The sequence below is a fragment of the Nannobrachium achirus genome (genome assembly GCF_963921795.1).
Source record: "Nannobrachium achirus genome assembly, chromosome: 2".
Taxonomy (NCBI): Eukaryota; Metazoa; Chordata; class Actinopteri; order Myctophiformes; family Myctophidae; genus Nannobrachium; species Nannobrachium achirus.
The window spans coordinates 1903177-1930400 of NC_137811.1; positions in this window are offsets into that span (position 1 = coordinate 1903177).

Here is a 27224-nt window from a genome sequence, read left to right on the forward strand (position 1 = left end):
CTGAAATTCACGGCGCGGATCTTCTAAAACTTTTGTGATTTAATAGTTAGGAGAATTTTAAGATTTGTTTTATAAAAAAAGTTACATAGTACAACTTTAAATCGGGTCAGATTTGTAATCATGAGTAATCATCTGTTCCAGCTGTCACTGGAGTTACTCATGGGTGGCTAGTATTGGTCCCCCTTTTTTCAATTTACTATTTTACTTACTATTTACTAATTACTATTTTCTATTACTATTTACTACTATTTTACTATTGTCGGCTTCAACCGTGGGAGGTGGCTTGGAGCGGGTCAAGCTTGCGATCATGGGTGGCTATCTGCTCCATCTGTCATTGGAGTCACTCATCTTGCTATAATTATTATTATTATTATCTGCTCCATCAGTCACTGGAGTCACTCAACTTGCTATGGTTATGTCCCCTAAATGTTTTACTGTATTGTTTTGTATTGTACTGTATTGTATGTATTGTATGTTTTGTATAGATAGCCTTTTACCACTTTTGTACAGCCTGCTCAGGGACTACAGATGAAAATTAGCCTATGGCTATCTCTGGCTCATTTACATAGAAGTGAAAACTGACGTGTCGATCAATGAGTACTGTCTCTGTCAAATAAACAAATAAATAAATAAATAAGGCCTAGTGGGCTTTTCAGAAGTTAATTTAATGTTTTCCATTTAATGATTTCCTTTATCGTCATCTTGCGCTATCGTCATCTTGCGCTAATGCAACTGTTTTCGCCAGTTTTTAAGGTCTTATTTTAGTTGTTTCTCATAAGCTGGCGACCCTCCTTGCCCATCGGCCCCCACCGCTGCGCTCAGGTTCACCGGGAAAACTGCGGTCGCCCGAAAAAGTGTCTTCAAAGCGGTCTGTAGAAACCAATGGGCTTTTTACAGTCTATGGCAGTAGGAAGTCTCACCTGGCTGGAAGTCTCGGTGGTGCAGACACAGCTTCCAGCCCTGTTCTCCCTCCAGCGTGGGCAGCAGCTCTGCGAGGACCCAGGGCTCATCATGGACACTGTATTTATTTTATTTGTATGTATTTATTTATTATCAGGGACAAAGCACATTAATCAACATGTCAGTTTTCACATCAATGTAAATGGGCCAGAGTTAGTCATAGTGGCGAAAAAAAGAAATTCTGGGAACTCAGATTAACCATAAGCTAATTTTCATCTGTAGTCCCTGGGCAGGCTGTAAAAAAGTGGTGATATGACTATCCATACAAAAATCTGTACAATACAAGACAACAAAATACAATACAGTAAAACTAGTAAATAGTAAATGGTAGAGAACAGTTATAGTAGATTATGTGTGACACCAGTGACAAATGGGGCCGATAATTAACCATTATTACAAATGTGGCTGGCTTAATTTAAGCCACCTCTTAAGGTTGAATTTGAAGGTCAGGTAGTTGCAGGTCTCTCTTACTTCAGTAGGGAGTACTGTTCCATTGATGGGAGGCTCTAAGGGTGCTTTTTCGACCGGCAAAGAACCGGTTCGGGTTCTTTCTTCCGCCAGAACCTGGTTCAGAAGCCCACTTCTGAACCAGAAGTGGGCTTTTCCACAGGGAACCGAACGCAAGCCGGTTCGCGGCCGGTTCGCAAGAACGAACCAAGGTTCCAAGAAAGTTGAACAGCACTGGCACTTGTTCTTTTTGTGTAAAAGGCCCCTAACAGAGAAGACTGTTCTACCAAACACACTTTGCGTGCGTTCGAAAATGCGCACCGGGTGTGTGCTCAGTGTAGTGAGTGCAGTGGGCGGTGACGTTTAGAGTGCATTCAGTGTGGCTTATTTACGAACGACCAGTTTAGAGGCAGCTGTGCGCTTTTTCAGTCCGAAAACGTTCTTAAAAGCAGCAGTTGCTAACGTAACGTTGCTATTGATACTAGTAATTTAATTCATAGCACATCGGCCTACCTGCTGTTAGTTTACACGTTAATGCGTGTGAAACAATAAAGCCCAAAGGACCAATAAAGCAGCAAATAGTGCATTTTGTTATCATTTCCTACGCCATTGTTCAAAGCTGAAAAGTGCGAGACACCGCCATGAAAACCAACCAATCAAAACACAGCACTGACGCACCACACCGTCAAACCCCATCTTCTGAGTAGAGTTGTTCAGTGCCTGCACTCAGCACACCGGTGCGCCACGCACTGGATTTACGAACGACAACACACCAAGTGCACCGAATAAACGAACGACAACATGAGTACGCATTTCCGAACGCACCCTCTGTCTGAATACCTGTAGGAGATGAAGGCGTCGTACTGGTGAGGCTTGGCCCTGTCGCCCCTCCTCCTCCTCCTCCTCAGCCCGCTGTCGTAGAGGAAGGCCAGGAAGAGGTAGTAGGCGTAGAGCAGCTGCCACCTCAGGAAGTGGTAGACCAAGGAGCCCAGGAGAAGCACGAGGACCTCCAGTGGTGGAAAAAGGTACTTGCATTTTTATTTACTTAAAGAGGTGGTGCCATAGTTTTGTACTTGTTCTGTTTTGTATTTTGTCTATGGAGCTAACGTTACTCTAATACAGTGGTTCTCAACCTTTTCGGGCCGCGACCCCCAAAATAATCATATTTTAACCTTGACAAGCACTAAGAGTTGAGGAATTACATTTTGTATAACACGCTTCAATTGCAGATCTACATGCTTGCGAGGCGTTATGAGCATGTATAGATCAGCCATCTTCACAATTTCTGCCTCTAATATTTGACAATTTGGCCAATGTTTAATTTGTCATTTTAGAGGTATTAAAAAGTCCTTAAATTGTCACTTTATAAATGTCCTTATACCCTCTATGAATTAAACTTTGCGTTGGTTTGTTTACAGTTGAGTGTTTTGTAATATTAATCAAAATCTACAAAGCAACTAGTAACTCAACTTTTCAAATAATTGTAGTGGAGTAAAAGTACAACATTTGCTTCAACATTTTACTGCACTTAGTAGACCCTCCAGAAAAATGTGATTATGCGATCGCATAATTTCCTGCATAATCAGCCAAATTATGCAGATTATGCGGGGGTCTCATATTTTCAAAAAGGCAGCATAATTGCATATTTCCGCCTGCATATTTCGGAACTACACGCATATTTCACAGCCTAAAATCACATAAACTCTCGCATATTTCGCACCTTTCGCATAATTCACAACTTTTCGCATATTTAGCACATTTATGCATATTTTGCATGTCACATATTTTGTGCAACTTTCCACAATTTCACTGCATAAAATCACATAAAACCGGCAATATTTCATAGCAAAATCAAGGATTTTAGTCTGTATAATCAAACATTTTTGCCGGCGTTTTTCTGGAGGGTCTAACTTAGTTACTTTACACCACTGACCGCGCTGGACGAGGTGCTGAAGCAGATGAGGCCGAGGTTCACCGTGCAGGATCTGACGTCCATGTCCAGCAGCTTGGTGCCCTTCAGGTGCAAGGGGTAGTTGCACTCGAAGTTGTGCGCGTCGTGAACCTGCGCCGACGTGTTCTCCACCCATCCTATGAACCAGGCGTTGTCGCAGTCGCAGGTGAAGCTGTTGTACTGCATGTCCAGGTAGTCGAGGGCCGGGAGAGACGACATCTCCGTCTCGGCGATGACCGAAAAGGCGTTTTTCCTCACCTGCAAGAACCTGAGCTGCCCCAGCTTGGCGCCTACGAGGAAGTCCAGCGACCGGAGGTTGGTTCTGGACAGGGAGAGTTTCTCGAGCAGTGGAATCGGGGAAAACAAGTCTCCCAGAAAGTCTGTGAGGTCGTTTGCGGACAGGTCGAGTTCGGTCAACCGAGGTGTGTGATTGAACATGCTCACGTGCACGGACAGGAGCTGCATGTTCCTGCCATTGAAGGCTGTCAAATTGGATAGACCTTGTAGGAAGTTGAGAGGCAGACCAGCTTTGCCGCTGCGATGTTGGCCGTTCATGAGCAATGCCTCTAGGGATGAGAGCTGAGAGAATGGAGGAAGGTGAAGTGGGGTTTCCCCTTTATACCGTATGTGGTTATTATTCAAATTCAGAGTTTTTATTGTTTTAAGGCCATTGAACACCTCCTCTTTCAACTGATCTTCTCTAAGTTTATTGTTTGCCAAGTTGAGTTTTGCTAGATTAGTCAAGCCAGTGAAAGACCCGTGCTCAAGTTTTGCTATTTGACCGTCTTGCAGCCACAATTCTTTGAGATGTTGCAAACCTCTGAATTCACCCCGCGAGATAGTAGTCAGCTGGTTTTTACTCATTTTCAGCACTAGAAGATTTCCCACATTATTTCTGAATGCATCACCCAAGTCAGAAATGGGGTTTCTGTGGAGTTCTAAGTACTGGAGTTTATTCAGATCCTTAAAACTGCATCCTTTCAGAGCTGAGATATGATTGTCAGAAAGGTGAAGCCTGAGAAGCCCGGTTAGAGTGGTAAAGTCTTTGCAGTCAAGGGCGCGGATGCTGTTATTGGTGAGGTCTAGTGCTTCAAGCATCGGCAGATTCCGTATGGCAGCTGGTACTGAGCGAAGGCGGTTGTTGTATAGATTCAGAGTCTTAATCTGTCCGAGAGATCGGAAGGCGTCCTCTGAGATATTCTGTATATGGTTGAACCCCAAGTCTAGCTCAGTGACGTGCACGCACGAGTCAAGCATGTGAATGGGGACAATCTTGAGTTTGTTCTTCTTGAGTTGTAGAGTGCTCAGTGAGGGAATTGCGCAGAAAGTTTTGATCCACTGTAAAACTCTCTTGATAAGTTCAACATCGTTCAGCCTCAGTCGGGTCAGCGAGGTGTTAACGCTGTCTGACAAGGACTTAATTCCATTCCAAGTCATATGAGCCCCGCCAATATCAAGGGTGGACACTTTGCCGAGGAAGCTCTTGTTCTGCACGTCCCAAACAATGCCCGGCTTTTTACCACAGTGACCAAGGTCTAACAGTGTGAGGTTCGGAAGTGTGTCTGCCGTGATCCTGAACGCTTCAATGGGATTTTGGGACAAATCGAGTGACCTAAGCCCCAAAGACGCGTTTGACAGTTCCCATGACTCAAACGTGTACACGTTGTTCCATGCGAGGGACAGGTTCTCTAAACGTGGCAAGTGCCACAAGACAGACCCAACCCCCCTTAGGCCACGCAAGTTGTTCTGATTCAAGTCCAAGACCTTCAGGTTGATCAGAGACTGGAAAGCGTCAGGCGCCATGTTTTTCATGTGATTGTGAGCCAGCCTGAGTTCAGTGAGATTGCTCAGACCGTCGAACGCGTGTTCGTGCAGTTCGGTGAGCTTGTTGTCGTTCAGAATTAGCACCCAGAGGGAAACGAGGGGGGCGAACGCGCCGCCAGCTATGACGGAAATGACGTTGTGTTTCAAATCCAGGCGCGTCAGGCCGGAGAGGTGCGTAAAGTTTGACACGCCGATCTGTGAAATGCGGTTTCCGGACAAGTCGAGTGAGACCGCTCTCGGTGGAATGCCTTGTGGAATTGCCCTGATGTTAACGCATTTGACGTTGACGGAGTGACTGACGGTGCAGTTGTTCAGCGAGTATCCCACAAGTGGAATAACCGAATGGCCGGTAAAGTACAGGAGTAGGAAAAATGTCCTTAGTGGAGTACATTTTGCTTGTCCTGATCCCATGATCTTTTCCTGTGCCATTCTTCACTGGTGAATCAACGTCAGACTGCAACCTGGGGTCCAGTGAAAGAAATAAGTTAAAGGATAAACAATGACACAAAAAGAAAGCATATGAAGTAAACCCACACAGAGTGATGGACGAAGTAGGCTACACATATGTGTTCAGGGGTGTCGCACCAAATTCTGGGCCCTGGGTACAAGGATTCCCTGCGGGCCCCCTATGAATGTTCTTCATAGGGGGAGGGGGTTTAACCCATTTAAGACTGGGAACGCATTATTAGGCTCACAGCGTGCCACCGAGTGCCGCGCTGCAAGCTTGTAGGTAAAAAAAAAATCAATTACACACATGTAAACACAACGGTTGTCCTTGATATGGCAGGGGTCTTCAACAGGGGGTCTGGGAGCCCTAGGGAGGTACTCAGAGTTACTCACAACGCCTAGTGCTGCGAGGCGCTGTTTAGTTCTTCATCCAATCTATGGAATAGCTTGGATAAAGAACTGAAAATGAAAATCAATCACTAAATAAATAAATACAAATCTAAACTAAGATAATAAATAAATACAAAACATTATAATATCTTATAATTATATCAGTATCTTAATCATAAGTAAATACACACATATCTGTAAAAATATATATGCATTTTTGGCATAGTGGGTGCAAGGTCTTATCAGTGTATACAGTACGATACTGTATGTATTATGTGTATAATATATCTAAGTGTTTATTATATACTATTAAAGGGTAATTCCACTTTCAAAAAAACTTTTGGTCATGTTATCATCTAATCAGGCTTTTATGAACACCCTGAACAGTTTTTAATTAGCTTGATTCAATATTTAGATATTTGATGTAAATGTTACCAGGCCCTCCAGGCCCAGGGCCTCTCCCCATACACACCCCATTGTAACTTCAAACTTAATTTTAACCATGATAGTTTCATTAAAAACACCCATTATTTTTTTGTTTTGTTTTTTCAATAACTCTTTTCAGTTATTTTGAATAATTCTTTGGAAAAATGGAAAAAAGTCTATCCAATACAAAATTATTAAAAATAAATGAAAAAAGTTAACGAGAAATCACGGCCTGCTCACGTATTAGGAGGGTAGTATGAGTCAACAGAACAAATAATGGGTGTTTTTAATTAATCTACCATGGTTAAAATGGAGTTTGATGTTACAATGGGTGTGTATGGGGAGAGGCCCAGGAGGAGGAGGGCCTGGTAAGATTTATATCAAATATCTAAATATTGAATCAGGCAAAATAAAAGCCTGTTTAGACGATAACATGACCAAAAGTTTCTTGGAAAGTGAAATATCCCTTTAAGATTCTTTATAAATATCTACCAAGTGGTGTAGTTTGGTGTAATGCCACATTATACCGCGCTGAACCAGATTGACGCATTGTTTTGTTCCTCTCTTCCGGGATTAGCAAATGTATTTATCAAATAGTTTTTCAGTTCTGTCAAATCAAATATTATATTTAGTCTTTTTATTTAATTTTGGTCTTTGTATTTAATTGGGGTAGGCATAATAAGCTTTGGCTTCGGATGCCTTTTCGGACCAGTGTTTACTGATTGCTGTGTGTACTGTACTATACTGGCTGTCAGTATAAGTTAATAAATAAACTATCTAAACTAAACTAAAACGTGTAGAGTGAAAGTATTGAGGGTTTAAATGGTTCATTATCTGAAAATACACTTTAATTTGAATCCAACAATACATGTTTTTCCCCTGACTATATCTACTGCATAGTACTGTGTTCTATCTGTCTGTCATTCAATGTTATATGAGATACTTCAATGGTTTCCTATGTAAATAAGCAAAGTCTTTTCTAGGATCTCCTTTTAGTAGACCTTGTACCAGTGAACTGTACCGTCATGAAACTGTACTTTTTCCTATGCAAACTTCTAATAAAGTCTTCAATCAATCAATCAATCAATGCTGTCAAGTCTTTGAGGGTTTTTTACAATGAAATCTATGACAAATTTAATCTGCAACACAATTGTATACAATATATGTAGTGGGGGGTCCCTGCTTCATCTCTCTCTCTCCCTCTCTCTCTCTATCTCTCTCTCTCTCTCTCTCTCTCTCTCTCTCTCTCTCTCTTTGCTAAGGGTTCCATGGCCTGAAATACGTTGAAGACCCCTGCTGTAGAGTAAAAAAAAAGAAAAAAAGAAAAGATAAAAGAGCTTATGATGATACTTACAGCTTCAGACATGGACAGGATTAAGTCATCATTAATCACCCAGCCACGTCCTGTTGTGTTTGATTCTCTTTTTGTGTGAAGCTGTTCCTCTGAAACGTCACTCATTAACAAAGAAAAGCAGAAAGCTTTTATTTGCTCTAAGATCCTGATCAACGAAATGAGGTTACCGTACCTTTAAGTAAACCTGCCTCTTTGGGAGGAGGAACAACTTTCTGCTGTGCAGGGACGCGCAGAGAATGTTAGAGAGGCAGGGGCTGACATTTCTAAAGGGGCCTTTTGGTGGAAATATTGAAAATAGCAGACCTCCAAGCTCACAACATGCCTGGTTTCTACGCAGAGAGGACAATTCTTTCAACATAACCGATTTCGTGCTGCCGACATGAAAGAGTTAATTGTCCAAAGTGCCAGCCGCTTTCTCCATTTGCGGCCACTCTCTTATTTTGAAGGCCGGAAGTACATCGAGTTCACAATTCCCACTTGACAATGTTCAAGATTCACCCGTGACTAGTTCCGGTCCAGAGCGTAAACAAAGATCTAAGATGGATGCCTTCATGCTTGTGCTATTTTAGCGAGAATCCAATGCCATCCTTGGCATCAAAAGTCTTTTTTTGGAGAAAATGGACTGTAAAGATGAGAAGCAGGGACGTGCTGGCCATTGGGAAAAGCGGGACAACTCCCGAACGGCAGGTTCATTCCTGTCCGGTCCAGGCCGGCCATTAGGAAAAAGATTTAAATAAAATGTCGGCCTTCGTTCCATTTTGGGGGCTGGGCGGCCAACAAAGTAAATCGTCACTGTCGGGCAGAAACCTTGTATCTCCAAGTTTCAAATTTGTACATTTTTTCGCAAAGCAAAACCCTGCTTCATCATACAAGGCTGTCGCACAAAAGTAGTGAAAACAGCAGATCTACAAGCACACAACGCCTCGCGGTGCGAGGCGTTGTGTGCTTGTAGATCGGCTGTTTTCACTAGTTTAAATCATTTTTAAAACGGTTCCCACCCGACAATGACGAAATATAACTCATGTAATTGGCCCACTGGCTTGTCACTTGTCATGATCTGAAATGGCAAATCTTTGAGTAGCAGCAGTGCTATAGAGAGAGATCTCTCTCTATAGCGCGCAATGAGGGCCTCTCCAACTCTTTTTCCCGGGCTGAATCAGGGGCCCAGCACGTCCTTTGTTTTCTATGGGACGCAGCACTTTTGCGTGCACGTGGATGCGCGATGATGATGAATCGGCGACTTCAATCGTGCCAGGCTTACTCACCGGACCGAAGGTAACCAGCGCCAGCTTTACTCTATATACAGTATATTTCGCGAGACATTGCGGGATCGGCATTAAATGATAAGATGCTGTGTTCAAGTTCAGGAGAGTTTGGACAAGGCAATTCTCTTGAATGCTGCCTTCAGGTATGGCATGGAAAGAGGGCGTTTGCATTTCTTTCACCATAGTAAAAACGCTTTTTTACAGATGGGTAAAAGGGCAGGGGCTCAAGCCCCCTTTGATGTCTACCGTATGTGTGCACGTGCCTGCTACTGTGACAACACAGGGCCGGACTGAAACAGTGGTTCAGACCGCTAGTCTCACACACACACACACGCACGCACACGCGCACACACACACGCACACACGCACGCACGCACGCACGCACACACACGCGCACGCGCACGCGCACACGCACACGCACACACACACACACACACACACACACAGATCTTTACTGTATACCATGTGAAACAGTGTGAGAACTAGGCAATTAAGCAATGCAGTGGTGGGGGGGGGGGGAGAGAATCACTGCTTTTAATTAATGAATGGTGCTCCACTGACGACATCAACGTCAACGTCGGACGCTCAAATTCGCCCCAGTTCATTTCTTGATGCCGTCCGCCGCCGGCACAACACCGTCTTTTTGGTGGAGCCTTAGGGAGATAGAATGGTAATTTCGTGCTAATCAGTCTAAAAGCGCCAAATTTTGCACAGATGTAGCCCAGGGAATGCTCTGCTCTAATGCAGGGGTCTTCAACGTCTTCAGGCCAAGGACCCCTTAGTTGAGAGTGAGATGAAGCAGGGACCCCCACAACCTGTTCATAGATTCCATAGGCCTATAGTTTCATTGTTTGACAGCACAATCATCAGTGTATTTTGGATTCATGCCAATTTGTGTTTTCAGATATTTAACCACTTGAACCGTCAATACTTAATAAACTTGACCTTTCACTCTGTTTTTTGGCTTAAGTTCTCAGAATATGGATGCGAGGGTTCAAGTGGTTAATATCACTCAAAGATTTGGAGTACCCCCTGTAGTAACTCAGAGGACCCCCTAGGGGTCCCGGACCCCCTGTTGAAGACCCATGCTCTAATGATTTACAGGAGGAAAACACCCAGGGAAAAAAAAATGCTTTAAAGGGACTACACCTACAGTAATTTACATTTTTCCAATTTTTATGTATTTTCTTGGTGTCCCACCAGCAACTTCTATCCTCACAAAGTCCTATTTCTGACCATTGTGTCTTTCTCAGTTTATGGGCAGATCTATGTTAGCATGTCTCAGAACGGTCCTGATTGTGAAAGGTCAGATTTGTGATGTCACAAGGCCTGAGAAGGAGGCAGGAGGAGCTGGGAGAGGGTTGGGGAGGGGTGGGCAGGCCTGAGAAGGAGGCAGGAGGAGCTGGGAGAGGGTTGGGGAGGGGTGGGCAGGCCTGCTGAGCAGGAGGTGGGGAGGAGTGTGGGGCCAAAACTGGCTCAATAGCGCAGTCCTCCCACTCAGGACAAGGTGGTACTGCAGCTGAAAATGCTCTGAAAGCCAGGCAGAAATGACAGGGGCTCTGTATTCAGGAGTGGTAATTTAGCCTCAAACCTTTTCAAAAACGTTTTTGGGACACAAACAGTGTTATATAAATTATTTTTAAATGCATGGTGTAGGACCTTTAAGTAGGATGTGAGGGGTCTAACTAGGGGGTTTCTCGTGATTCTGAATCCATTGCAAGCATTTGTTTTGCTCACAAAACGTTCATGGTCTACAGTAGCCTCGCGTAGCCAGGCTTACTCATCTGCCAAGAGAAAAGCCTGGTGAGAATATGAGGCAGACACTGTTCTAGGAGGTGGGGCTGAACTTTCCCGGAAGTTGTCTTTTTTTCACAGTGTGGTGTTCCTGCAAATGTATTCCCAGCTGGAAAAAAATCTGGTCTACGTCTCCTGCTCTGTCGGTTGCGCTCGCAATAAACAATATACAAACAAAAACATTGATTCAGGCGATGTTACACCTATTAAGAGTGAGTTAAGAGCTACAATCTGGGGAGCAAAACGATGGTTTCACAGTTTTGTAGGTGTTTTTTGGGGCAATTTGTAGCCCAAAGAATGTTTTTTGTGCAAAACAAATTCTTGCAATGGATTCAGAATCATGACAAACCCCTAGTTTGACCCCTCACATCCCACTTAAAGCAGATTTATTTTTTCCTCCTGTAATATAGTGTATAGAAAGTCGATGGGAGCCCAACTTGATTTGGCCGCTGTGGCGACCCAGAAGGTCGCCGACCCGGGCGCCCTAGCTAAATCATTAGAGCATGCCCTGGGCTACATCTGTGCAAAATTTGGCGCTTTTAGACTGATTAGCACGAAAAAACCCTAAGGTCCCCGACTAGAGGTGGTTTTAACCGTCGAATCACATTACAGCTGTCTGAGTTGGGAGTGGGACATGTCATAAGGACCAGCATCTACAGTAGCAAATGCAACACTATCAGCCAAGCTTTTGGCTCAACCCCTGGAAATAACCTTTTTCAGCCAAAGCAGCCCTGAATTACATTGTTACTTTATACAGTAGCTCTCTACATTAATCATATCTCATATTAACAGGACATGTACAGTATATGTACATATTGCCCCCTAAGATACAGTATGGGGCTGTTAAGTCTGACATCATTTTGTAGGCAGAGGAGAACTTTTGGGGCCAAAAGGCCCCAGCGCCCATGAATCTTTTTACTATTTACTAATTTTTCGTAATAATAATAATAATAATAATAACTTGAATTTATATAGCGCCTTTCAAAAAACCCAAGGCGCTTAACAAAACAGAAACAAAACACATTATTGTCCAAAAGCCTGAATGAATAAGTGTCTCTTCAGTGCGGACTTGAAAGAGTTCAGTGTTGGCAACTGGCGAATCGCTATGGGGAGGGAGTTCCAGAGGGTTGAGGCCACCACACTGAAGGCTCTATCCCCAAGGGTCCTCTTTTTGCTGGGAGGGACAGTGAGGAGCCCTAGGTCAGCCGATCGCAGATTCCGCTCCGGGGAGTAGTCCTTGAGGAGGTCCGACAGGTACTGAGGGGCTAGGGCATGGAGGGCTTTATAGGTGAGGAGGAGCAGTTTGTATGTGTTACGGAACTTGACCGGGAGCCAGTGGAGGCGTTTGAGGGTGGGGGTGATGTGCTGCCAGCGTTGTGTACGGGTGAGCACTCTGGCAGCTGAATTCTGTACGTACTGCAGTCTGTCCAAGATTGTATTGGGGAGACCGAACAAGACACCGTTGCAGTAGTCCAGGCGGGAGGAGATTAATTCTTCTCTTTGTTGTTGAAAGGAAAGTGGTAGAATTATACTTTAGTCGTTATTTTTGTCTCGGATCTGTTGAAATAGCGAGGGACAGATATTGATAATAAATCTGCTTGGAGGTCTGACTACAAAATGATGTCACGGCTTAAAAGCCCCATATCACGATGGAAAACTTCAGAGAAGATCAAGTTTCAATTCAGACAGATAGAAAATAACTTGTATCCTTGACCTTGACATTTAACCACTTCAACCCCAGCGTTCACGAAAAAATAGCAGATCTACAAGCTCCCAACATTGTGTATTCAGCGGCACTCCTTGACTTGCGACCACCGCAACCTTTTTACACCAGGGGTTCTCAACCAGTGGTCCGGGGACCACCAGTGGTCCTTGAGGGGGTCCCAGGTGGTCCCCATGCAGCTAAATAATGGACCCTTATGGATATTTAACTCAAAATGTATACCAAATGGACCAGTAAGGGCCCTGGGTACAAGGATTCACTGTGGGCCCCCATGAATGTTCTTCATAGGGGAGGGGGATTAACCCATTTAGACTTGTAGATCTGTTTTTTTTTTTTTTTACATGTTTCTACGCCCCTCTCAAAATAATTAGTTCCAGGGGCCCCCAGAAAAGAAAAAAAATATATATATGTATATATTCAAAGATTTGCACACATTTTCAAAAATAGCAGATCTACAAGCTCGCAGCGCGGCACTTGGTGCGCGCTGTGAGCTTGTATATCTGCTGTTTTTCAATAGCTAAAGTAAAATAATGAAGGCCCCCTCCACCTTGGGCCCTGGTAACTCAGTACCACTTGTCCCCCCCTTGTGACGCCCCTGTGTGGCCCAAATGCCGAATACATAATGGAACTTGATGTGAAAAGGGTTGAAAACCACTGTTTCACAACAACCATTGTTATTCAGCCAGCCAGTGTCCGTAAGCACATACAATAGACTGTATCCCACTTCCATGGCTCACTGGCTCGGTTCCTCTTTGGAAGATGATGTTGTGTAACGTCTTTAGATTCCTCTTTTACAATGTGGATACCCCACCGTGGGAAATAGTACATAGTGCAGTGCTTCTCAAACTGTTCCATGTCAAGGACCCCCAAATTGACACTTATTAGCCCGTGGACCCCCATTTGAAAAGATATGCAAGGGACCCCCATAGGAGAATATTTTTAGGGCTCTAGCAGTGATTCTCATTTCCTCCCAAAGGCACATTTAATGGCATTTCCATGTCTGAGACCCCAGTTTATGCTTTAAAATCAATGTTATTTTAACATTGAGTGTACAATACATGAGTTACAGACCCGTAAGGGGTCCCTTTGGTTCCTAACTATCATTTAGCTGGAGACCCCCTGGAACTCCCTCAAGGACCCCTGGGGGTTCCCGGACCCCACTTTGAGATGGCCGATGGTGTAGCTGCTCATTTGGGCTTGCTTCCTCATATTGTTCACCCCCGAAATGACTTTTTTTCTATCGATTACTCACGCCATGGAGACTTTTTTTTTTTTTGTTGCATTCCTAAGCCAATAATTTGATTATAATAAAGGTACCCCCATTGATTCCGGATGGGGACCCAAATGCATTTGGGTCCCCATCCGGAATCAATGGGCTTACAAAAGAGTCTCCTCAGATTATTGTCTTATAATATTGGAATGCGACAAAAAACAACAAATATTATTGAACTCAAGTCTCCATGGGGTGAGTAATCAATAGAAAAAGGGGGGGGGGGGACTACTCGACTACTAACTTGTTGTTCCCCCGCTTATCTCATGTCCCAAACCAACCTCTGTGAAGTTGGCACCCCATATGTTGAAAACATATATAACTAGAAGCAGTGCTCTTCCGAGCACAGGTCTCCACCAGGCCACACAAATCGGCCTGTTATAGCGCCACCATGAGGCTGATTTAAAAAATGTGGGGCAGAGGTTCTGAATTAGCATCCAGGGAGTGTGTGTGCTCAGTTTGGCAGCGATCGGGCCAACGGCGCCAGAGATTAGCTGGTAACAACCAGGCCACACAAATCGGCCTGTTATAGCGCCACCATGAGGCTGATTTAAAAAATGTGGGGCAGAGGTTCTAGATTGGCATCCAGGGAGTGTGTGTGCTCAGTTTGGCAGCGATCGGGCCAACGGTGACTGAGATTAGCTGCTCACAAACTGCGAGGACGCACGGACGCACGCACGGACGGACGCACGCACGGACGGACGCACGCACGGACGGACGGACGGACGGACGGACGGACGGACGGACGGACGGAGGGGAAAACATACTCTCCCTCAGCCTTCGGCTGGTGGAGACAAAAATGGTGTCATTCTTTAGTGCTGAATTTGTGCTGAATTGTGCCGTAAATTTTATAATTTGAAGTCATTTTCGAGCGGTACCATCCACTCCTCCTTCTTTTGAATTATATATATTTGTTTTTATAGAAAGAAATCTCTCTCTAACTCACACTTATGCCAGTGACCACCCTCCACTGTGCCAATGTTGGCACCCATGTCTAAGGTTGCCTACCCCTGCTTTAAGTGCGTGTGTGAAATTGAGTTTGTTGTGACCAGTGTTCATTTTGTCAGACATTTTTGATTTAAAACTAAATCATACAATTCATACCGGTCTTAGTCCGGTTAGTCTTCTGAAATTGTTAGTCTAGTCTTAGTCTACTTCAGTGTTTCTCAACCACTGTGCCGGGGGACCTTTGGTGTGCCCCTGAGAAGGGTCAAGTGTGCCCCTTGAAACTGCTTGAAAGCCAGTATTGTATTTATCATTTTAAAAATGATTTAAACTTGTGAAAACAGCTGATCTACAAGAACACAGCGCCTCGCTGTGCGAGGCGTTGTGTGCTTGTAGATCTGCTGTTTTCACTACTGTTGTGTGACAGCCTTGTATGATGAAGCAGGGTGTTACTTAGCGAAGAAACTTACACATTTGAAACTTGGAGATACAAGGTTTCTTCCCCACAGTGACAATAGTGTGACCATGGATTCTTGGGACATGAAATGTGTGCCCATGCAGAAAAAAGGTTGAGAAACACTGGTCTAGTCGACTAAATATCAAAACATTTTAGTCTTAGTTTAGTTTTAGTCTTTTATTCTTAGTCTTTTAGGCTAAATATAACCACATGACTCTGAGTTACTTTTCTACTGTCTGTTACTCTGTCAGTGCAATATCAAATAGATTCAGAACAATACAGTGCAATTCTGAGTTCTCAAACAATTATAAACACAACACCATCTTGGCTGTAATGCCATTGCACCTTAATATACTGTACAGTAGCAAATACAATACTTATGTTAATGTTCAAGTAAAACTACTATGGCTAGGCCACAGTGCCACTGCCAGGTACAAAATCTCTGCTCTGCAAATAATACAGTAACAATATTAATCACATCTGACACTGTCTACTACTCTCTGTGCAAAACCAACGAGATTTGAAAAGAACAGATAAGTGCCTACATTCTCAAATGAAAAGATAACATATGTATTTGGGTTTAGTTCCATTTAGTCTTAGATTTAGTCATAGACTTTAATAACACACATTTAGTCTTAGTCTTCTCAAATTGTTTTATTCTAGTCTAGTCTTAGTCGACTAAATATCAAAATGAACACTGGTTGTGACCTCTAACCCTAACCTGGCTGAAGAGGGACACGGTCACGTATGTTCAAAGTATAAAATAGGGTATTCATTTATGAAACAACCAAAGGATTAAATATGATGCAAGGTTTGTGCCCGACAACATCGATAATACACCTGATCCCATTCCTGCAATCATCCATTACGATCGGCTCTACCTTCCTTCCTACCATCCCCCCCTTTACCCACTATACCAGTGTGGGAGGTATATAATAGATTGTCCTCTATCAACTGTCATAAGTCCCCTGGCCCAGACATGATCACCCTAAAATACTGAAAGAGTTTGCATGTGAGATCAGTATTCCTCTTTGTGACATCATCAACAGGTCATTTGATGAAGGGGTCGTACCTGGACAATGGAAAGAGGCCACTGTTGTCCCTATACCAAAATCTTCCCCATGCAACATAGAGGAATTGAGGCCGATCTCATTAACAGCTCAACTCTCAAAAATATGTGAACACTTTGCTGGGAATTGGATTCTTAATGCCATCACGCCAAACCTAGACCCCATGCAGTTTGGCAGCCGACAGAACCGTTCCACAACACACAATCTGGTCAGCTTAATGGACTTTGTGTATAGTTCCAGTGATGTTTCAGGTTCAGTGTGCACAGTAATTACAACTGACTTTGCTAAGGCCTTTGATGCCGTAGACCACACAGTGGCAGTGCAGTGTCTCCTTGATCTAGGTGTGAGACCAGGTCTGATTCCATGGATTTGCAGCTTCATGACGGATCGGCAGCAAAAGGTGCGCTACCAGGGACATATGTCTGACTGGGAATATCCCACATGTGGAGTCGCACAGGGGACCGTACTAGGGCCCATAGTCTTCCTAGCACTGATAAACAGCGCCCTCCAGGATGGACCACACCACTGGAAATATGTGGATGATATGACTATGGCCCAATCGTGGAAGCCCAAGGTACCCTGCACCCTCCAACAGACCCTGAATGGTCTGGACATCTGGGTTAATGAGCACAAGATGAAACTCAATCCAAAAAAATGCAAAGTTGTACAACCTTCATGAGAGAAAAAACGGCCCTGCCAACACTTTCCATTGACCAAAACATACTAAAGGTTTGTGACACAGTAAAGGTGCTGGGGCCACCATTCAAGCTGACTTGAAATGGGACAGCCAGGTGGACTATATGCTGACCTCAGCCAATAGAAAGCTGTTTATCCTATGTCGCCTCAAGAAATTTGGAGTTCAAGACACAGAATTGGTTTCGATCTACACAGGCTATGTGCGCCCAGTGCTGGAGTATGCAGTCCCAGTCTGGCACAGTTCCTTGACTGTCAACCAGACTAAAAGACTGGAAAGAGTTCAGAAACGGGCTTGCAAAATCATACTTGGCCGGAGATACCCAGGATACACAGAGGCTCTCCGCACCCTCACATTGTGCACCCTAGCAGAGAGGCGCACCCAACTGTGTCTGGACTTTGCAAGGAAGCTGTTTAAGTCAAACTTCAGAAACTGGTTACCCCCCCTCAGGAAGGAGATCTCTGGTCGCCAAACAAGGAATGGAGATGACCTGGACACTCCAACATGCAAAACTGAGAGATACAAGAAATCACCAATCCCATACATGTGCAGACTCTTAAATGATAATGGATTCTAGATTTGTGTTTTTAGGTTATATGGACTTTTAGATAGGCAAATGCATTTTTAGATTTTATGATTTTTATTGTAATCAGCAAAATAATTGTGTTTTTTAATGGCACCTGTCTTTTTTAAACATCTGTGATCATGCTGAAAGTTGAAATAAAACAAACAAAAAAATAAATCTAAAAACAGAACATTCCATCTCTTTTTACCAAACAAAGTTTATTTAATTGACACATCAGAAACAATCCCTTACACTGGTAATGTTGAGTAACACAAACTATACTGTCATTTGTACAGTTAGCCCAAGATTTCAACAGTCACCCCCTGGTAAACCAGAGTACAATTACTTTACAATTGGCAGTGGTGGACAGTACTGTACTCGAGTACATGTTTAGAGTATTTGTACTTTACTTAGTTTCATTATCTTTTTCTGGATCCTTATTACTTTTGCTTGACTTTGTTTCAAAGACAAACATTCCACTACATTGGGAAAATTAACATTATGAATTAACTACATAACTTTTACTCCAGCACTTTAACTTGAGTAGAAATTAGACTGAGCAATATTCACTTGTAGTTGAGTAATAGCTGACCAGGAGTATCTATACTTTAACTCAACTAGAAAAATGCAATTAGAATTTGCACGTGTGGTTTCCGTGAAGCAAGTCACACTTGCAAATATCCATGTAGGCCTATATCCGTCAGTCCCTATTTGAGCGTTGCTAACCATTCCATCCTTGTTCCTTTTATGACTGTAAATGGAGATCCCTGATGCCATCAATATTAAGCCCATATCTTGGAATGCCCATATATGCACTTACTTTATTGTGTCAGTTTCCTTTGGTCTATGATGTCAGACATCTACGTATGATGTTAGTGATCTCCATATTTGTGAAAAGAATATAGATTTTTTTAAATTAAAGTCAATGGAGAAAATGTATTCACGAATAAACTTAAATTAAACTATGAAACGTAATCGATTACATTTGATATAGCCCAAGTGCGTGCCACCAAAACTGTGGGAGGAGTAGCGTGTCGAAATAAAGTTTATCTAGAAAGATGGATAAGTAAAGACTGTACAATATTCCAGGGGTTTTCAAAGTGGGTGACGGGGCACCCTGGGGTGCCGCGACGGCAGTCCAGGGGTGCCGCGAGATCATTTGATAATATTTGGAATTTATTTGGACACTTGAAAAATATTTAGTATCATTTTAAACATGAAGTACAAAGTTATTTTCAGTCGGTTCTAACCAAAATGGCTATTATCTCAACGTTTTCCTCGCAACATAATCACTAAAATATTGTCACTGTCGGGTAGAAACCTCGTATCTCCAAGTTTCAAATGTGTACGTCTTTTGCTAAAGCAAAGCCCTGCTTCATCATACAAGACTGTCGCACAAAACAGTGAAAACAGCCGATCTACAAGCACACAACGTGCTTGTAGATCTGCTGTTTTCACTAGTTTAGTACATTTTATAGATGATAAATACAAAACCAACGGTTTTGGACATACAAGGTTTCCACCCGACAATGACGATATGCTATAAATATAAGGTGCTGGGACTGAAAATTATAATGTAGGGGTGCCTCGGATTAAAAAGATATTTATGGGGTGCCCTGAGACAAAAAGGTTTGGGAACCCCTGCAATAGTCTACTACTTACTGGGCTCAACTACTTTGTCCACCACTCTCAATTGGGCACTGCTTTACAGAAGGCAACAAAATAGGCATTTATTTTATCACTTACATGGCAATGTACGAGTACCACTCTCACCCAAATACTTCTTCAGTCGCCAGCACTGTTGTAAATACAATAAATAAGGTAAATATAACAAATAACCTTGATATAAATAGTCGTGTTTCGATATGTACAGCTGTGAATTTTAAACAGTGTGTGAAAGAAGTACACTATAGCAATAATGAGGTATAGGAAATGAGGTATATATATATTGTATACATATGTGTAGTTTGCTGTGTAAACTACAGTACGTTGACAAAACTACTGTATAAGCAACTCCCGAGCCTCGGGCTAAAATGTCATGGAGGAGGCACTCGATCAAAATAAATAAAAATAATAGTAATAGGGAAAACTTAGACCCAATGCTGCAGAGCCAGAACCAAAAAAATGCCTCACGTTTAAAGGCGTTTTTTCTTGAAAAAACGGACGCTAAAATAAAAATAATGTTTCGAAAATATTTTATAAAAAATATTAAGCTTCATATCTGTGTTTCTATTCAAAAATATCCACAAAAAGCGTAAAATAATGATAAAATAGTAATTTTGGCCATTGTCGGGCTGACTTTGTTTACATCCCTCTTCTATTCTTTTATATGCATTGATAAGGGATGTAAACAAAGTCGGCCCGACAATGGCCAAAATGATTATTTTATCATTATTTTACACTTTTTGTGGTCATTTTTGAATAGAAACACATTAATATTTTTTATAAAATATTTTCAAAACATTTTTATTTTAGCGTCCGTTTTTCAAGAAAAAGGTTGATTATAGCTCCTAATAGGCCCCAGAAAAAAAAGAAAAAAAAACATATTTACACGCCAAGTATGCGTCCAAAAGCAGGCAATTCAGCAGTGAAACGCAGGATGTGAGTGAGGGGGAGATTGAACGGACTGCCGACCACATAATCAACACCTGTCCCCTGTACAGACCACGTTCAGAGGAGAGACTCTTAATAGAGCAGTGGTTCTCAACCTTTTCAGGCCGCAACCCCCAAAATAATCCTATTCGAACTGGGGACCCCCCCACCCTGGAGAGCACTACTTGAGTTGGAAGAGTGTGAGGCTAAAATGTCATGGAGGAGGTGTATGTGTCATTACATACATGCTCAACGCGAGGCGTTGTGAGCATGTAGATCTGGTATTTTCAGTTTCTGCCTCTAATGTTTGACAATTTGGCCAATGTTTAATCTTTCATTTTAGAGGTATTAAAAAGGGCTTAAAAGTCCTTAAATTGTCACTTTAGAAATGTACAGATACCCTCTATACCAGTGTTTCTCAACCTTTTTTCTGCATGGGCACACTTTTCATGTCCCAAGAATCCAGGGGCACACCAACATAATACGGGGGTGTAAATATCTTCACTGTCGGGAAGAAACCTCCAAGTTTCAAATTTGTACGTTTCTTTGCAAAGTAAAGCCCTGCTTCATCATACAAGGCTGTCGCACAACAGTAGTGAAAACAGCAGATCTACAAGCACACAATGCCTCGCACCACGAGGCGTTGTGTGCTTGTAGATCGGCTGTTTTCACTAGTTTAAATCATTTTTAAAATGATAAATACAATACTGGCTTTCAAGCAGTTTCAAGGGGCACACTTGACCCTTCTCAGGGGCACACCAAAGGTCCCCAGGCACAGTGGTTGAGAAACACTGCTCTATACACTGTATGTTGGTTTGTTTACTGTTGAGTGAGAAAACAATGTTGCACATTAAGTGAAATCATCTGGGGACCCACAGGTAGAGAACCACTGTCCTAGTGGGACAAGAGACAAGGGCGTGGCTGAACGATATTGAGTTGGACATTTGAGGATGCTTTACATGAAAGAAGACAAAGCAGGCTTTGGTCTTGGGGGGCTTCAGCAATAAGAGCCAACTTCTCTACAAGATAACGTGTCACAGAGCAACTTGTTATCTTTTAGAGAAGATGTTTTTCATAATGCGAAAAGGTTATACTAGGAAGAATAAATTGGGTTTCAAGGCACTGTTTGCATTTCGGTTGTGTAGTTATCCTGTCATGATGTTACTTCAAATATTGGTTGAGATATCAACGATAGTTGCAGTGTTGATTAGTCTCTTCATTGACCAACATTACGCTTAAAATGGCTCTAAGAGTCACTCTTTTAACACATAAATGCAAACAAAGCGGATTCTGCCATATAACATTATGCGAAACCAGACACAACGATTTGTCTTGATTGTGTTATTTGGATTAGGAAAAGATCCGGACTGCATCTGTGGATCCGAATCTTCCAATAGTAAGACCAACAGGAAGCTTACATTTGTATTTAAAGGAATGTCATGTTGGATTTTGTAGTAAAATATCATATCTCTGCTGTCGGGCCGAAACCTCCTAACTCCAAAATGTTCATTTTCGGGAAAATGAGCTCAAGTGGAGTTAGGAGGTTTTGACCGAAGGGGTTTTTACTATACTTTTCATTGGTTCAATATTATTTCAACCAACACTCAGCTGTAAAGGGTGTTCAATAGCCCTGATTCATGCCAACACATCTAAAACCTAAAAAATGGAGTAAAGAGGTTTTGGCTAGACAGTGACGATATGTTACTTGGCAGGACCAGCTTTGCTTGCATTTGTTTGTTCAAAGAGTGACTTATTTTATGTATTTTTACCATTTCAGAATATCCATTTTTAATCAAGGGAGTAATAACTATTGTAGATATCTTATGTGCAGTGACAGCATGAAGATAACTATACAAAGTGCCCTTTGGCATAAGTTGTTAGACTTACAATGAAATAGCCATACATTAGCTATTACAGTAGTTGTCTATATCAGTAAGTGTGTGTACATCATACAAACTAAAAGAATACTTCATGTCATTAGTGGAACTATAAAAACATAAAATCTGAGTGCATCTTCCTTCATAAAATTAAAAGGTTTAGTGAGTGACACAGGCAGTTGGTGTGTGTGTGTGTGTGTGTGTGTGTGTGTGTGTGTGTGTGTGTGTGTGTGTGTGTGTGTGTGCGTGCGAGCGAGCGCGTGTGTGTGTTCATGATCGGAGCAGGTGTCCCACACTGATGGACAGAAACAGTCCTGAAGGAGACATGGAGACAGAAAGCAGAGGAACAAACAGTTAGAAGACTGAAGAGAAACAGAGGAGTTGTAACCAGTGGTGGAAAAAGTAGTTTTCCTTTTTACTAAAGGATCAATACTGCAATCCAGGCATATACTTGCTTACAAGTATCGGTATCAAAAAGTACTTCTACCACTTTTTGTGGTCACGTTCAAATACTGGATTCTGATTTGCTTAAAACAGTGGTAAATCAGTCAACAACCTTGAGTTGGCTCTTGGACCACGCCCGCTGAAACAATTAATGATTGTAACTAAAGATCCTTGCAAGTTACAACTGCATTTTCTGTCATTTATATGGTAAAAGTGGTAGAAAAGCAATTTACCATTCGAGGTTGTGGGTAATTGGCTGATTTACCACTGTTTCAGGGTTGTTTGGCACTCGGCTTCGCCTCGTGCCACAACCCTGAAACAGTGGTAAATCAGCCAACAACCCGCTCCCTCTCATGGTAAATGGCTTACTTAAAGTACCAAAAGTAGAAAGTACCCAACATGCTGAGTGTCCCATTTCACACGTTTTCAAATGTAGCCTATAATTTGTTTTGAAAATGCTCTTAAAAATAGAAGATCTACAAGCTCACAATGTGTCGCGGCACGACACATTGGGGGCTTGTAGCTCGGCTAATGCATTTTTTGTAATAATACTCCAAATCTACAAGGTAACTACTGTAGTAACTAAAGTTGTCTGATCATTTTGGTGGAGTAAAGGTACAATATTTGCCTATGAGATGTACTGTAGTGCAGTAGAAGTTAAAGTATTGAAAATTGGAAATACTCAAATAAAAGTAGTAGCCTACCTAAACAATGACTCTGCTACACACAGTAATGGCAGCAATGTTAGTAGACTCATTGTTTACCTCCCGCTTCTCATTCCCCATCTCTCATGGGCAGATGTGACTTATAGGGGCGAGTAGTGTTACTGTAAATAGTCATAAAGAAATCGCCAGCTTATTGTGTCTAAAAATACATATTTAGCCACTTGTCCGCAGGTCCCCTACAACTGAAATCTTTTCTTTTCTCCAATTACAATCTAAAACATTAACCGTTGTTGTAAAATAAAAAAAACAACGTTTTCCTGGAGGCTATTATACAGCTTGGTCACACATGCTTGCGTTTATATATTTGGAAGCGTCTGTAATGTCCATAAATGTGTTGTGAGAGGCCTGCAGCTTGCAGGAATTCCCAAGCCGAGAGCTGATAAGACAATGGCAAAATTATGTTCAGTGTCTGCGATGATCGGCAGTCACTGCATAATAGGGATGGGATGGTGATCATTATTATCATTTAACGTGATAAAAAAAAATCAAAAATAAAAACTCACAAATCACAATAATCGTATTGTGGAGATTTAAATTTATCATGTAATAATTATCTTCCGTCATGCACTGGGATCAATTTGTATTGTGGAGATTTAAATTTATCAAGTAATTATCTTCCGTCATGCACTGGGATCAATTCACCTTTTATTTGCCGAGCTGCATATCTGGTAACATAATTTGTCTTTTTTTTCACTCTCTACCATATATCTTTGCCAAACATGAGCCGATCTACAAGCTCACTTGTAGATCTGCTATTTTTTGGCAAATGTTCAGCCCCCAGCATAATGGATGGATATTTTGATTACCGCGATAATATTGTGACAGGACATTTCCATATCATCCCACGGAGGAGACGATGCCTCCTGTGTCCGTGATCTGTACTATGAAAACACTTATCGTTGAGTTTCCCTAGTTTGAGAATCTACTGTACTATGGTTTGATGTGTTCAAGCATTTCTTGCTAATATGAACGCAAATAAAGATGTTAAATGTGTGTGTGTGTGTGTGTGTGCGTGTGCGTGTGCGTGTGCGTGTGTGTGTGTGTGTGTGTGTCCACGTGCGTTTTACCTGTAGCTTCAGTGTGTATCTTGGTGTCATCGGTGCTGGTGACTCTACATGTCAGGTATGTCTTCCTGCCCTCCTTCCTGTCCAGGGCTGAATGGACCAGCACGGTGCTGCCCAGTGGAATGGGACTGCATGGGACAAGAAAACAATGATCAATACCCATAAACCAGTGGTCCTCAGCCTGTGGGTCGGGACCCCCAGAGGGGTCTCCACATTAATTTGGGAGGGTCCACATATGGTTAACTTAGTGTGCAACATTGTTTTCTCACTCAACAGTAAACAAACCAACATATGGTTTTAAGTGTATAGAGGGTATCTGCACATTTCTAAAGTGACAATTTAAAAACCTTTTAATATCTTAAATTAAACATTGGACAAATTCTCAAATATTAGAGGCAGAAATTTTGCCTAGTTCCAGACCCTGAATCGCTAGCCACAACCCTTTAAATTTTTATTTTGGCGATTCAGGGGTCTAGCATTGCTCTCATTGAAGAGGCTTTGCTCGTTCGAAAATCCGTACGGCGAATCAGCGTCGTGAATCAGCGTCTTGTGATCAGCGTGGGTGGGGGTTTCCCAGAACTCATGTGCGTTTCCGAGTAAACAAGCGCCGCCGCCGTGCCGTACCGCGCATCGCGTCGCCCGTCACAGTAATATACGATCGTATCGATCTCGCTATGAAACACCAGTAGCAGGCATGGTATGTTGTGTTTGATTCCTAGTTCATAGTGCTCCTATTCTACCTGTTTCTTTGGTTAGCAAGTAGCACTAGCAAGCAACAGGCTAGCCACTAGCCAGCCACACATGACAACACTACGTCATCTGCTTTGCTACAGTTGTGTTGGTCAGACGGTGAACCAATCGCAGAAGACTGCCTCTTTGGCAACGCCCATCCCAGCAATCGCCCTGGGTGGGAGCGACCTCAGACTGAATAATGGAGTGAAACGAAATGTCAATTCAGGCTGAGTGTCAGGCTAGCAGAACTTGTGAAAATAGCAGATCTACATGCTTGTGAGCATGTAGATCTGCTATTTTCACAATAGAACCGTGTTATCTTAGTGCTCATCAGGGTGGGGGGTCCCCAGTTCAAATATGATTATTTTGGGGGTCACGACCTGAAAAGGTTGAGAACCACTGCCATAAAAGTATGCCCCAGGGGTCTTCGACAGGGGGTCCGGGACCCCTGGGGCAAGGAGGAGGAGAGGCACCAACGCCTCTCAGCTGGTGTAAAATACCCGGTAACCACTCTCCTCTTGTGGCTTATTGCTTCTGTGACATAACCTAGCACAGGTGGAAAGATGTGCATATTTAGGTCACGTTACAATAGGATGTAAGATTACATTTTCTTTAATTGTAACAGTGTAATTCAGGGGTGCCGATGGTGAAAAGGTTATTTACAGGGGTGCCCTGAGACAAAGAAGTTTGAAAACCCTTGTGCGTACAGGATAGGATCATTCAGTGCAGTGGTTCTCAACCTGTGGGTCGGGACCCCCAAGGGGGTCCCCACATTATTTTGGGGGGGGTCCCCAGATGATTAACTTAATGTGAAACATTGTTTTCTATCTCAACGGTAAACAAACCAACATAGAGTTTAAGTGTATACAGTAGAGACAATTTAAGGACTTTTTAATACCTCTAAAATGATAAATGAAACATTGACCAAATTGTCAAATATTAGAGGCAGAAATTGTGAAAATAGCAGATCTACATGCTCACAACGCCTCTCAACGTTTCCACAATAGAACAGTGCTATACTAAATGTAATGTCTCAACTATTTGTGCTTGTCTGGGTGGGGGGGGGTCCCAGACTCCAGTTAAAATATGATTCAGTGCAGGGGTCTTCAACAGGGAGTCCGGGACCCCTTGGTGGTCCTCAGAGTTACTACAGGGGGTCCTCCAAATCTTTGTGTGATAGAAGCTTTTTTTTTCCTTTTTTATATTAACTCATATGCTGCCATTTAACAATACCTTCGTACTCTTTAACTGCCATTCGTCTCCATAGACTTCCATGTAATTCATAGTGCACGGATCATGCACACCCATGCCTAGATAATGCACCACGTGTGTCCACATTGCTCACAGCTTTCAAACAAAAAAATCCGAATGGAAATCCGTTCAGGCATTCATGAGATAGCAGCCATTATGTTTTACACTGTTGTGAGCTTGGAGGTCTGCTACCTGAGTTGTATGGGGGTTGTATGGGGGTTAAACAAGCAATTTCGCGATCGCTATCATGCCTACTAACGTTTTTGGGGTCCAAAAAAAATTTTTTGAAAAAAAAAAAGAAAAAAAAAAAAAATTTTTTTTTATTTTTTATTTACGGGATTCACGGGCGTGGCAGGGTGGTACAACGGGATTTTTAAGGGATTCACGTTTTTGGCAGTTAATGAGTATATTAACCACTTGAACCCTAGTGTCCCTATTCTGCGAACTTTAGCCAAAAATAAAGATCTACAAGCTCATAACGCCTCGCGCTGTGAGGCATTGTGAGGTGGTAGATCAGCTATTTTCGGCAAAGAAAGGTGTAGAGGAGAAAAAGAGCAGACTAAGTACAGAGTGAAAGGTCAAGTTTATTAAGTATTGACGGTTCAAGTGGTTAAATATCTGAAAACACACATTGACATGAATCCAAAACACACTGATGATTGTGCTGTCAAACAATGAAACTATATGGAATCTATGAACAGGTTGTGGGGGTCCCTGCTTCATCTCTCTCTCTCTCGACTAAGGGGTCCTTGGCCTGAAAACGTTGAAGAACACTGGTCCAGTGTGTGAGCTCTGACCTGCGGTAGTTGATGTTGAGGTTGGCAGTCATTACAGGTCCAGGGCCAGCGATGTAGGAGGCATGAGTCCCCGTCACCGAGTCAATCATGGTGGCTATCGCCCCCCCGTGGACATGTCTGGGAATGCAATCACAATAACTTTTATTGCAGATTCATCTAA